This window comes from Sus scrofa, chromosome 13 (assembly GCF_000003025.6).
Source record: "Sus scrofa isolate TJ Tabasco breed Duroc chromosome 13, Sscrofa11.1, whole genome shotgun sequence".
In the NCBI taxonomy this organism is placed as follows: Eukaryota; Metazoa; Chordata; class Mammalia; order Artiodactyla; family Suidae; genus Sus; species Sus scrofa.
Genome location: NC_010455.5, coordinates 192,654,674 through 192,667,854, shown reverse-complemented (window position 1 = coordinate 192,667,854; position 13,181 = coordinate 192,654,674). Strand labels below are relative to the sequence as shown.

The following is a 13,181-nucleotide window of genomic DNA, read 5'->3' as shown; positions in this document are numbered from 1 at the left end:
CGGTTACAGATGAGGAATCTGAAGCCCTGAGAAGATCAGTAACTTAGAGTTTAAAAAGGTCTCTGGGGTTTCTGCCGTGGCACAGTGGGTTAAAAATCAGACTGTAGTGGCTCAGGTCACTACAAGGTGCAGGTTCAATCCCCAGCCCAGTGCAGTGAGTTAAAAGATCTAGCATTGCTGTACCTGTGGCATAAGTCATAGCTGTGGCTCGGATTCAATCCCTGTCCTGGGAACGTCCATACGCTGAGGGTGCAGCCATAAAATTTTTAAAAAGGAAAAACAAGGGTCTTCTGCCCCCAGGTCCAAATATTACATTTCAATTCATATTACATGACCTAAGTAGCAAAGCTGTGTTGAAGGTGGGGGTAAAAGTGAGGAGGATGAAAAAACAAGAATAAACAAAAATGCCTCAAGGATCCTCTGTGTATAACAAGAACAACTTTAGACAAGCAGATTCAAAGGACATTTAAGCAACAGAAAATCTCTCTTATGACTCAATGTTTAGAGAATTAATTTCTGATTAACACTTCTTAGATTATATAAACAATCTCATGTATCATTTAAAAAAGTCTGAAACTAACCTATGCTGAACTTAAAGTCTGTAGTTATTCCGAACTACATATGGAAAATTAAAAGAAGGACATAATGCTGGGCTCCCTGAAAATTCCTCTCAATGCAGAATATTAAGTCTTCTTGTCCCATATTCATGTCATTTTGTTTTCAAACTGTGAAAACTGTAACCATGATCCACATTATTTATTTCTGATTGCTTAGAGGAAGTGAAAGCCCCAAAACTAGATCTAGGTCAGAATGACTCACTGTAGGTCTAAGAGGTGACAAATATAACATGCAAAGTAACTGAAAAAGGTGCCCTTCAAATTCCTAACCATTCCTTAAACACCTTATCGCCCCAGCTCAGAATAAATTTGAGTCCAAAAAAATGGGGTGGGGGAATGTTAAGTAACAATGTTAATAAGGCAGAAATTATAGTAGAGCAATTAGAAAATTTCATGAATCATGGATTTGAAACTTTTAAATTTCAGTAGAGGTACTAAATTAAAATGCCTTATATTTAAAGATAACCTAATCTACTAATCCTTGATAGCTACTATAGTGCTAGGTATCTCAGTATACAAAGCTAAAACTAAAAATTTTCATCTACTTCTTGTTTCTATGTTAACTTGGGAATCAAAATTGCCATCTCTAAATGAGCTGTCGACTTTCCACCTAAGCCCTCAAAAGTTACTTTCCAATACATAACCACAAGATCTAGTCGAATCAGTCATAATTTGAGGCCTAAAAAAAAAAAAAAAAAAAAAGGAGCTGAAATATTTCTCAGTTCAAATAATATCTGAGGAACAACTGAGTAGGTAAATACTATTGCCTTTTGTCTGAGATGAAAATAATTTTGGCAGTATTGCTAAGACTTTCTAAATTCTACCACAAAAGTAATACCATTTCAGAAGCCTACCCTAACCATCAGAGCTATTCATACCTCCAATAGAAAATAAAATCATGATTATTTTCTATTTTGCGAATTTACAGCACTAAGTGTTTATGTATTTACATCATCCGCTTGCCTTTCCCATAGCATACAAAGTACCAAAACCTGCAACTGAGAAGTAGGAACAAGAATGACAAAGTCCTCTGAACATGTCAAAGTGCTCTAAGAACTTTAGGAGGCTACTGGAACAGTGTATAAAATTAAAATGGAACTATTCTTGAAGTCTGAAGGAAAAGGCAAATAAGCTAACCACAGGACAGAGTGCCTTTCTAGAAGAAGAATGGGTATGTGGAGAGGGAGTGACGTTCCTGTTTGTATCTGAGATTCAAGAAGTCGATTCTATCCAAGCCTCACCACTCAGTGAGAGCCGCAGACATCACAGAGCTCGCCCTTCAGAGGAAGAGAGAATGGCCCTCTTGGTATAGAAACAATCAGAAGCTGCAAGATATAATTACATATTCTCCTCTGCCTGAAAGTATTAGGAGAATCACAGAGAATTTTAGAGGTGTTTAGAGTCCTGAAGAAAATATATTCCTTCTACATGTAATTTTTTGGGCAACATTTCAATTTTGAAATCATTTTAAAATAAAACATTTATTTGATCTGATTGTAAAAATAATACTTGACTATAGTAGGAAATATGACGAAATAAAAGGGAAAAAGACATAAAACTCCAAATCCAAAGTCAACCACATTTCTTTTCTTTTCTTTTTTTTTTTTTTTGTTTGTTTGTTTTTAGGGCCACACCTGCAGCATATGGAAGTTCCCAGGCCAGGAGTTGAATCGGAGCTGCAGCTGCGTGCACAGCCACAGCCATGCCAGATCCGAGCCGCGTCTGCAACCTACACCACAGCTCACGGTAACACTGGATGCTTAACCTACTCAGAGAGGCCAGGGATCAAACCTGCGTCCTCGTCCTCGTGGATGCTAGTCAGATATGTTTCTACTGACCCACAACGGTAACTCCACATTTCTTTTTCTACTCACTGGTATGTGTCTGTGTGTAGTGTTGGTGTAAGAAACAGGCAAAGATGACACTGCTGAACCAGCCAGTACCCTTCACTCCCTCATTTTCTAACCAAATCCTGAAAGTGCCCACAAATCTCTCTACCTCAGGCCATGTGTTTCTGGGGATGCAGATCCTAGTCCCAACCCAAGATGAATCACAAACCATTTAAGCCAATCACAGTGGTTCCACTTCCCTTGACATTGACCAATTTAGGCATAAATGTAGGCAATGCTGACCCAACAGAGAAGTGAGGTGGCATCTATTATGCACCTTTGGGAAAGGCTTTCATCAGTGATAAAGAGACATCACACACACAAGAAAAATAGTCTTCTTCCAAGCAACTTAATCATATTTACTTGTGACACTTGAAGTTGCGGCAGTCACCTCGCAACCATAAGAAGAACTAGCCACGGACAAAATAAAGACATATCCTGCATTTTAAACCTTTTCCCACTGACCTTATTTTTAAATACATACATACACAGATACACAGCCTTCCTGACCCAAACTCCCCCTACTAAAATCTCTCTCTTCATTGCTAAGCTTCTCAAAAGTGTTGTCAAAACAAGTGCTGTCCTCCACTAAACTATGCATTTATCACTGACATTCCTAAGGCTTGCCTAATTTCCCAAAACTTAAGCTTCTTATATCCAATGGTTTCATGGCACATTTTACATGTTGCTATTTTAGCAACTGACACATGCTATAGCAATGGTGTGCCCATCAGACTGTAAACTCTGAAAAGTTCTGTATTGCCGATATCTAGAAAAGTTCCTGGCATATAAAGGTACAAATATTTGTTTCACAAATCAAATGTAAACCCAAAACCTAACATGTAGACATACCACAAATGCTGAAATGAGCTTAGCAACCCTACTATCCGCACACACTGAAAGGTGAATATGTTTTTGTGTGTAAGTTGGGGGAGAGGAACAGCATGCACAGAAAGATAAAAGACCAAAGAGCCTTGAAACTCACAAACACAATAGTTCTTTACGCTCCAGGGATCAGACAGCTGATCCAAGCTGACTCAGTAGAAGAGAGGAGGACATTTCCACACGGGTATCTGAGAACCAAAGGCAGGGAGGTGTGCTAGTGTCTGAGCATCTCCGCCACTGGTGGGCACTGCCATCAACCTGCTCCAGAGGAAAAGGTGTCCCGGCCACCGGGGTCTGACAACAAACCAGGCCATTGATGCCCTCATAGGCAGAACACATACTACAAAAAAAAAAAAAAAAAGAAATATATCTAGAGCTTGAACACTACTTGCAACAGTCCTTCACCACAAAGAGACAATTACGTAGGCAAAGTTGGACATCCCTAACGAGCATTTCCTTTCATTTCTTTGGATGACAGCTGGAATGAAGGCATGTAAGCAAAGAACCCTATTCAGCTGACAAAATGCTTTTCTACTTCACAAGTCTCTTACTAATGTGGAAAAACTGATTAAAAGGGCCATCCATGGCTTTTTTTCCTTACTCCTCCTAATTTTAGTAAAAAATTCTATCTAGAGGAGAGCCCTGTGCCATGCTGGGAACATTCCTTAGAAAAACAAAGAGACACTAGGTACTTTGAAAATGAAAAGTGTCTTGGGCCAAGATTTGCTAAGTACCTGACATTTTATAAAATGTTTCAGTGCAAAACACACACTAATGAAATTACTGACCTTACCGAAACCACTTACTACTCCAAAATGACAACCTAATAATTTACAGTCTAATAAATTTTTTGAAGGGCTAATAAATCTTTTACATCCCCATATTTTACAGCAAACTCTCTGATGGATAAGTAACTCTCCTTACTGATTCAGCTGACTTCCAAAAGACACCGGCACATTTCAGAGCAGTGTGGCATTAAGGGCATGAAGATACCAGCGAATAGGAAGTTGAGCGATGGGTCTTCCCAATTCTTCAACAAGGCCCAAAGAGCTTACCTCCTTAGGCCATAATATCTCTCCTGGGAATTCTAGAGGCTGATCAGTCAGTGAGGAGAAGAGACTAACGGGAAAAAGGCAGGAGATGTAGGCAAGACACTTCCTATACCCCACCAAAATGAGTCTATACCCTTAGAGGTGGGGTATTACCAATATCCAGGACATAAAGGAATTGAAAAAATGACCCCATGATATAAAACCCTTTTTAGTGTAATTCCTCTTTAATGGGGGATGGGGAAGTGGAGTGTAAGTGTCCACTATGACTCTGATCCAATTTAAGAAATGACAAATCACCTACTATGAGGTACCACCTTACGCCAACCATAATGGCCATGATCAAAAAGTCTACCAACAATAAATGCTGGAGAGGGTGCAGAGAAAAGGGAATCCTCTTACTCTGTTAGTGGGAATGTAAACTGGTACAACCATTATGGAAAACAGTATGGAGGATCCTCAAAAAACTAAAAATAGAACTACCACATAATTCAACAATCCCACTTCTGGGCCTCTATCTGGAGAAAACCATAATTTGAAAAGATACACACACTCCAATGATCATAGCAGCACTATTTACAATAGCCAAGAGGTGGAAACAACCTAAGTGTCCACTGGTGGAGGAATGGCTAAAGAAAATGCAGTACATGTACACAATGCAATATTAGTCACAAAAAGGACGAAATCATGCTTTCTGCAGCAACACGGATGGACCTAGAGTCTATCATACTAAGTGAAGTCAGTCAGACAGTGAGAGACAAGTATCATATGATATCACTTATATGTGGAAGTGTTTAAAAAGATACAAATGAACTTATCTGCAGAACAAAAACAAACCACAGACTTTGAAAACAACCTTACCGTTACCAAAGGAGACAGGTGGAGGGGTAAGGATGGGCTGGGGGTTTGGTTTTGGCATATGCACACTGAGGTATACAGAATGACTGGCCAATGGGGACCTGCAGTGTAGCACGGGGAACTCTACCCAATATTCTGTGATAATCTACATGGGAAAGGAATTTGAAAAAGAATGTAAAACTGACTCACTTTGCTGTAGAGCAGGAATTATCACAACACTATAGATCAACTATACTTCGATAAAACTTAAAAATGAAAAAAAAAGAAATGACAAAAAAAGTGAAAATGACTTTTTCAGGTAGAAGCCAGAAATAATTATTCTCTTACAAAAATACCCTTTAATTAATGTTTCCTAAGGCGTTAAAAAAACGACTTAAATATATGTTTAAAAGGCCATGATTTGCACATAGCTTCAGCTGCACAGAGGTACATTTTCTAACTGTGCCAGGACTGAGAAAGGAGCCAGCAGCCCAGTAACTTCACTGCTTGCCCACTGTGCTCCTATGACAGTCATTAACAACTGAAATCCTGGCAATCACTACTTCTTTGTTCCTTATGTTTGCTTGGGGGCAATTTTTATGATCCTATTAATATTCTCTAAACTGTCTCCAATCCTAAACAAAACAAAGGATCTGTTCTAGAAGAGTGATCATATTAAAGGAAAGTATGAGATGCATAAGAGGTTTAACATCTAGACAACCCAAATCACATTTTGCTCAATCCAATTCTAAGTCAATTACAAGTACAAAAAAGTCACAAGACAAATTTTCTTTCTATCTCAGGAGATGAACTAAAACAATGATTTAAATCTAGCTGCTTCCTCAATCTTCACACCAATGATAGAAACAGAAAGCAGAATTCTAAATGACGAGGAGTTTCAACTCAGTACACATTTAAAACTGAAGAGGTAGAATCTATATTGTTCTCTTTTACTCTCTTATTAAAAATTCCCAAATTTCAAAACCATAGAACTAAACTGAATCCGTTTATACCACTAGTGCAGCAACTGAGAGTTTACTAAATAAACACACTGAAGCCAAGGCATTCAAAGTACCATGGAAATAAAACAGAAGACATATAACTTCATCATTAAGAAACTTACACTCTAGTCAAAAGGATGGTCAAAATATTTGACTCAGGAGTTCCCGTCGTGGCACAGTGGTTAACGAATCCGACCAGGAACCATGAGGTTGCGGGTTCGATCCCTGCCCTTGCTCAGTGGGTTAACGATCCGGCGTTGCCGTGAGCTGTGGTGTAGGTTGCAGACGCGGCTCGGATCCCGTGTTGCTGTGGCTCTGGCGTAGGCCGGTGGCTACAGCTCCGATTTGACCCCTAGCCTGGGAACCTCCATATGCCGCGGGAGCGGCCCAAGAAATAGCAACAATAACAACAACAACAACAAAGACAAAAGACAAAAAAAAAAAAAAAATATTTGACTCAACCCTTCTAAATTACTATCAGGTGCAAGAAGCCATATGCTAAACATATCCACTATTTATCATGGATAATTTTTCTGCCTTAGCACAGGCATGTCATTTAAAGAAGTAACTGGCAGGTAAATTCACATTCTAAATGTTCACAATGTACAAGCCAAGAATGAAAATCCAGAAATGAGTTCTGTCCTGTTCTTAATAAGCAAGAAGAGAGCAGACAGCTACTAACCTTACCGGACCACAGTGTCTTCAACTATAACATGAAGAACAGATTACATGCAGAATGGCAGGTGCTTTTATTTCTTCAAATGCCCATTCCAGTTAATCAGTAATAACTGCCTCTGGAACATTTTGCTGAGACTGTTAAGATTCCTTTCATAAAAAGCTACGTCCTGTGTCCCTAACCCTCAAAGGTTAGATATTTGTTTGAGATGCTGCTACTGATTTGTCAGAATGTTCACTTGAGTTGTTTTCCCAGTAGCAACAATCCTGCTACACACCTACATGCTTCTCCTCAGTCTCTCCTGTCATCAATGGTTAAAATGCAGCTCAAGGAGGCTGTAACATGTGGCTTTGTAACCGAGCATTTCCCTGATTCTGAAGAATAGACAATAAGACCCAATGTGTATTAATGTTAAATATGGAGCTGGCACTGTTCTAAGACTTAACACATATCAGTGCACTTTAATTTGCAAACAATCCCTACAATACAGATTCTATTATCATCATCCCATTTTACAGATGAGAAAAGGAGGCACAACTAGGTGAAGAAACTTGCTCAAGGAGTTCCCATCATGACTCAGCGACTAGTATCCATGAGGATGCAGGTTCCATCCCTGGCCTTGCTCAGTGGGTTAAGGATCCAGTGCTGCTGTGAGCTGTGGTGTAGGTCACAGATGTGGTTTGGATCCCACAGTGCTGTGCCTGTGGTGTAAGCTGGCAGCTGCAGCTCCCATTGGACCCCTAGCCTGGGGACTTCCATTTGCCATGGGTGTGGCCCTAAAAAAAAAAAACAAAAAAGAAAAGAAAAAGAGAAAAGAAAAAACTTGCCCAAGGCTTCACAGCAGGTAAGTAATGGAACAAGAACTCGACCTTGAACAGTCTGGCTCCAGATCTCCCACTTTCAACAGCTCTGCTTACTGTTTCTCTGTCAAGTGTACAATGATCAAACCGACAACTTCAGTTCTGTTAATGCTATGCAATAAGCCAGAAGCCCAGGTTTCATGGTGGGTGTTAGGTCTTCAGTCATGAAATGTTTACTTTCTCCAAAGGGTGTGGGTTCTTGCAAATGGTGTTCAAATTACCCATACTTTGGGCTTCAGTAGATTTCCTTATTTGGCACATTTAAAAAGTCAAAATAGTTTCACAAGTAATCCATTCCACCACATAAAATACACCCTCCATTGAGTAGAACCCTCAGGAAATGGGAGTTAAGGAAATTCTCCCATTAACAGAACATTGGAAAACTGGGAGGAGATGACTTCTAAAACATAAATATTGGAGGGAATCAGCATTGTGAAGACAATCTCTGATAACTGGTCATTTTAAAGGGTTCTTATAATCATTATTCTCAGCATCATTTCTCTCAGTGCAGGAATGCAAAGGCTTATGATCTATGAGACCTAACTGAATGGTAAACACTAATTATCCCCCAGTATGCCTAGAAGGTTGATTTTCTGAGTAAATCACATTCTCCCAAGGGAGAAAATGCTGCTTCCCAAGTGATTTGCTGAATATGCAGTGTTATTAATCTTTGTTAAAGGGGCTCCTTGTAAACTTGGCCCCCAAAATACAGACTTCAAGGAGTAGCAGTACAGAGTAATTTTCGAGGAATTTGTTACATCCAAATCATGCTCAAATGTGGATTACCTTCCGGTGGTGCCATTACACCCTTCTGTTATTACTATACCTCAGAGCACATCCATGAAACAAACCAACTGCCTGGCTTGTCTCCAAATTCAAAATACATGATATCATACGTAAGGAGCAACTCTATATTTTTTGCTATTTCCAGTCTGGACGTCAACAATGTAATAAGGAATCTATACTCAAGCTTCTAATCTTTGAAACAGAGCATAAAAAAAACAGAACTACATAGGAAATAAAAATTAAATGCACTAAGAACACTTGAAAGATGACAGCTTTGGGGAAGAAATCAGAAGTTTAAAAAAAAAAAAACAAAAAACAGTTGTTCAGAGTGTTATTGGCAGTGGTTAACAAACTCTTTATGTTTCCACAGGGCATAAATCCACATCACATAACATGCACATACTACTGTTAATCTATATAATGAAGATTGTTTTTCTTATTTTATATAAAAGTGAAGTTTTTAAAAATCAAGTGTTTAGTATTTTCTTCCAAATGACTCATTTTCCATCTGCTTTAGAAGTCCCAACCCCTAAATAATTCATGATATCTAATTTCTTCCAGTCCCAAAAGTAAAGCACTTTTTTCAACTACAAATGTTTTAAATGAACTACCATGAATAAGAATCATTCTTTTCACCACAGATAAAGGCCAGATAACCCTACTCCATATTTCCCATCCCTAAACAGGGACTATATGCTTGGGCCCTGTGGTCATTTTTAAAGCCAGAAGTGATTTTCAAGATGTAAAGACCCCAGCGCCATGACTGAAGATACTGAAACAGATATACACATGGTTTGCCTCTCATTAGACAGCTCTTTCCAGACTTGCCCCAAAGACACCTATGAATTCCACCCACATTCTCCTTACCCTCTTCTCAGCCACCAGAAACTACCAGTGTCTGCATGAAAAGCCTGGGGCCATGAAAACGAAGAGGAAGGCTCCGTTTGCAGTTCTCCTAAAAAAAAAAATCTATATGAAGAACAAACTAAATTCACTTTCTAAAAGATATAAGCCACACACCAACAAAACCACAAAAAGGGAAACAAAACACTCCATACATTAAGAGGAGTAAATGCTTTTGTTACAATACTGTTAGGAGGTCACCCCTTAGCTGTGAATTTCTTTCTGAGTTTCAGCTCTCTCCAGCACAAACTTCTTCTCAGGCAGCAGGTCACGAGGCTGCTCTGTTTAAACACCACCTCAGCACTCCTTGGCCACTTCCTAAGAGTGCTGGCACCTCACCCACCGATCACCTGTACCAACAGAGACAACCCCAGCTTCAGCCCTCAGAAGCAACCCCTCTTGAGTGCTCCTTGGCCTTTTATAGTGGAGGCATGTGATGAGCCTATCTGCACCAGCTGTTCCTAATTACCTCTCAGGCTGGGGCGAATGACTCAGCAACCCAACTTTTTTTAAGGAGTCATCCACCTTGTTAGCCAACCAACCTATTGAACAATAGTAAACCACTTGACACAGCCAGAGGTTAAACAACAACAGTAAGCCGTGGTGCCATGCAATCACTTAAACCAAGGCCATCCTACCCCAAGCTGACTCACCGAATGTCTTTTTTTTTCTGCCCTGGGCTTCTCTAATCCAAAGGCTGAAGTGGCAAGCGTCTTCAAGCCCAGCCCAGCCCTTCCACCACTTACCCAGGACCAGGAAGAAGCAAGCCAGCCTCTTCCCATTTCTCTGCTTGACCATGTGAAGCGCCCCAGCGCTCTGTCACTACCACGTCCGGTCTTTCCAGCCTTTATCTTTCGGAACTGCTTTCAAGGCAAACCTTCCTGGACATAGATGAACAAAGACCTAGTCGTGGCACCCTTCAGGGTAACAGACCCAATACTGATATAATTCTCCAAAAAGACAGACATTCCTACAAAACAGCCTTTGTTCCTTCCAGCTTGACACTGTAGCTTGTTTTTCCCACACACGTTCTTTCACAATTACTACTACGCTATACACCCTGAATCAGCCCAAATTTCACGCAGCAGGCTCAGGGCACAAAAGCCTTTGCTACTCAATGACATAAAACTGCCCTGCAAAAAAAAAAAACCCAGAAAGCCACGGCACTCGTGTTACATTAGACGTACACAAAGCTGGTGTCTCTATGATCAAAATCTCTCTCACCTGACTGTGGGAGTCTTAAATTACAACGTGCGGGCAAAACTCCAACAAAGGGGGCCCTCGGATCTCCGGGGCCCCAAACCATTCTTCACTAAACCCAGCCCCTTAAGGTGGTGTTTTTGCTCCAGCCACGAACTCGGCCTGTCTTACGCGATTGCACGCGCGACACACACCCAGACTGGGCGGACGGGAGGCCAACAGCTCGCTGGACGCGGCAGCGGCCGAGGGTGGTGGGAGGGGGCGGGAGGACAATACGGAGCCGGGCCCGGCAGCGCGGGCGGTGCCGATGTGTCACAGCCCGGGCGGGCCGCGGGCTCGGACCCGGGTGACCAAGAGGCGGGGGTGGGGAAGCGAGCGCCCAGCCCCCCGCCCGCCGGCCCCGGGGTAAAGAACAGCGCGGGCCCGTAAACAACGGAGCGCGCCGCGCACCCGGCCCCAGGGCACCGACCGGTCACCCCTTCCGGCGGACGCGGCCACTTCCAGGAACGGGAACCGCAGCCGCCCCCCACGGGCCCCGCTTAGTAACCCCCGCCCAGAAAGCAGCCGCCAGGGTCCCCTCCGCCGCCTCCCCGGAACCTGCCCGCGGGCCGCCCCTCACAGGCCCGCGGCCCCGACCGCGCGCCGCCGCCGCGCGGACGCTCCCGAGGAAGGGCGCGCGGGACAGGAGAACCACTCACCAGAGCCGAGGCGCGGCGCGGCCCGACTGACTGCAGCGAGCAAGCCTGGCTGGCTGCGCGGGCAGCGATCAGGTGACTCACTCCCTCCGCGCGGCCAGCCGCCCCCTCCCCTTCTCTTCTCTCCGCCCCCCCTCCCGCCCCGTCTCCTCCCCTCCTTTCCTCTGCGGCCGCGGCCACCGCCCCCTCCCGGCCCTAGCCCCGCCCCTCCCGCTCGAGGCCCCGCCCCGTAGGCCTGTCTCGCGGGCCCCGCCCCACCCGCTCCCAGGCGCCTAAACCCCGCCCACAACGGAGGCCACGCCCCACCAGCGGCTTAGTCCTCTTTTCCAAAGATCGGTGCGGCTCCGTCAGCGCAGCCTGAAGCCCACGCGAGGGGAGGTGGAGAGGGACCTCGCAGGCCCGGGGCTGAGCAGGCCTCAGGGAGGCGATGATGGGATCCTGCAGCCTTCGCGCACCGTGCCCCTTTGCGAGCGCGACCCGCTGCCTGAAGGAAAAAGGCACCCGAGGACCACCTCCTCCTTTGCTGCTGAGAGCAGAAAGGAAAAGCCTGATGGCCTACTCGCTCTAAGTGTTGCCGGGACACCCGGAATCGAGCGCCGGCGGACACCACGAGAGTGGGAGAGCCCTGACCCAGTCCCTCCCCGGAAACCTGAGGGGGTAGCTTCTGGAAACCCTTTCCCTGGGGCCGGCGGGTCTCCCAGGTTCTCGAGGTGTCTAAACCTGCCAATAGGGATGCATCAAGTGCATCCAGGATTTTGTAGAAAGCATCTGGCAGCCCTGCTTGTGTCTGACAATGAAAACAACGGCGTCCGCTAACAGGTGTTCCTTTTACGCGGTGGCTGCCAGGAAACTTGGAGCCACGTTCAGCGCCCAGCGATGTCAGCCCGCCCATCTCAAGCCCTGGTCAGATTTTCATCTTGTGTTGTTTATTCTGGGTTTATCCAATTGTAGGTTTTTAAGTTATGTTCCCAAGCCAATTAGCATCTCTGGAGTCCAAAGCACCCTCTCTGCGAAAAGTTGCTCCCCTGGCAAAGCCTGCGCTTACCAATCTAGCGGGAGACCCAGCGCACTGACACTGTGCCAGCCAACCGGATTGAAGTTCCGATTGTGTGAAAGGATTTTACCATTGGCTTTTGAATTCAGGTGGAGAGATCGAAAGAAACTGGTGGCTGGACAGCACCAGCACCAGGATGTATGAGCTCATTCTTGCTCACCGGAAGATAGCCCTGGACCTCCCAAGGCAAAATAAATAAATAATAAAAAAGCTTCCAATATAATAAAGTCAGATACTGTCTCTAATATGACTGTGTTTGTAGTCACAGGCTGTGAGACTTAGGGCCATTTGAGTTACATCCAAAATGCACGAGAAAATGACGAGAGGGTCCAAGGAGTGAAGGGATTCATCGTGCCCTAGAATCAGGCAGAAGGTAGCATTTGCATTGGGTCTTAACTGGGAAGAATGGGGCCCTGCCGTCCAAGGAGGGAAGAACATATGCAATAGTCCAGAGGTTAAGAGGCAGATGGCAGTTCCAGGCTGCCTGAGTTCATGGTGGAATACAAATATTTAGTGAGAAGGGAGGAAAGAATAGTTTAGAATAGACATGAAATGACTGGGGTTCTTACACACACCTGAGAGTTTTTGAGGCTTCACTCTCCTTCCACCCTAAGCCAGTGGAATTCTATCTTTCCTTCCTCCCACACTTGTGCAGTTTCTCTTAGAGGAAGAACAGACCCTCCTCTTTGGGAGGAACTCTTCCTCCTTTACTCTGGACAAATGGCATAT

General features: G+C 43.8%; 1 protein-coding gene across 11 annotated transcripts in view; it reads right to left on the bottom strand.

Moving 5' to 3' along the window:
* BACH1 (BTB domain and CNC homolog 1) overlaps nt 1-11,566 on the bottom strand; it is a 41,248-nt gene extending 29,682 nt beyond the window's left edge. Inside the window, exons 1-4 of one of the 11 annotated variants that reach the window (XM_021070888.1) lie at nt 11,402-11,518; nt 10,250-10,384; nt 9,659-9,853; nt 9,468-9,555 (exon numbers count right to left, since the gene is read on the bottom strand). The gene's annotated coding sequence lies outside the window, so the exon portion shown is untranslated. The other 10 variants (XM_021070890.1, XM_021070886.1, XM_021070887.1 and 7 more) reach the window with 10 other exon arrangements.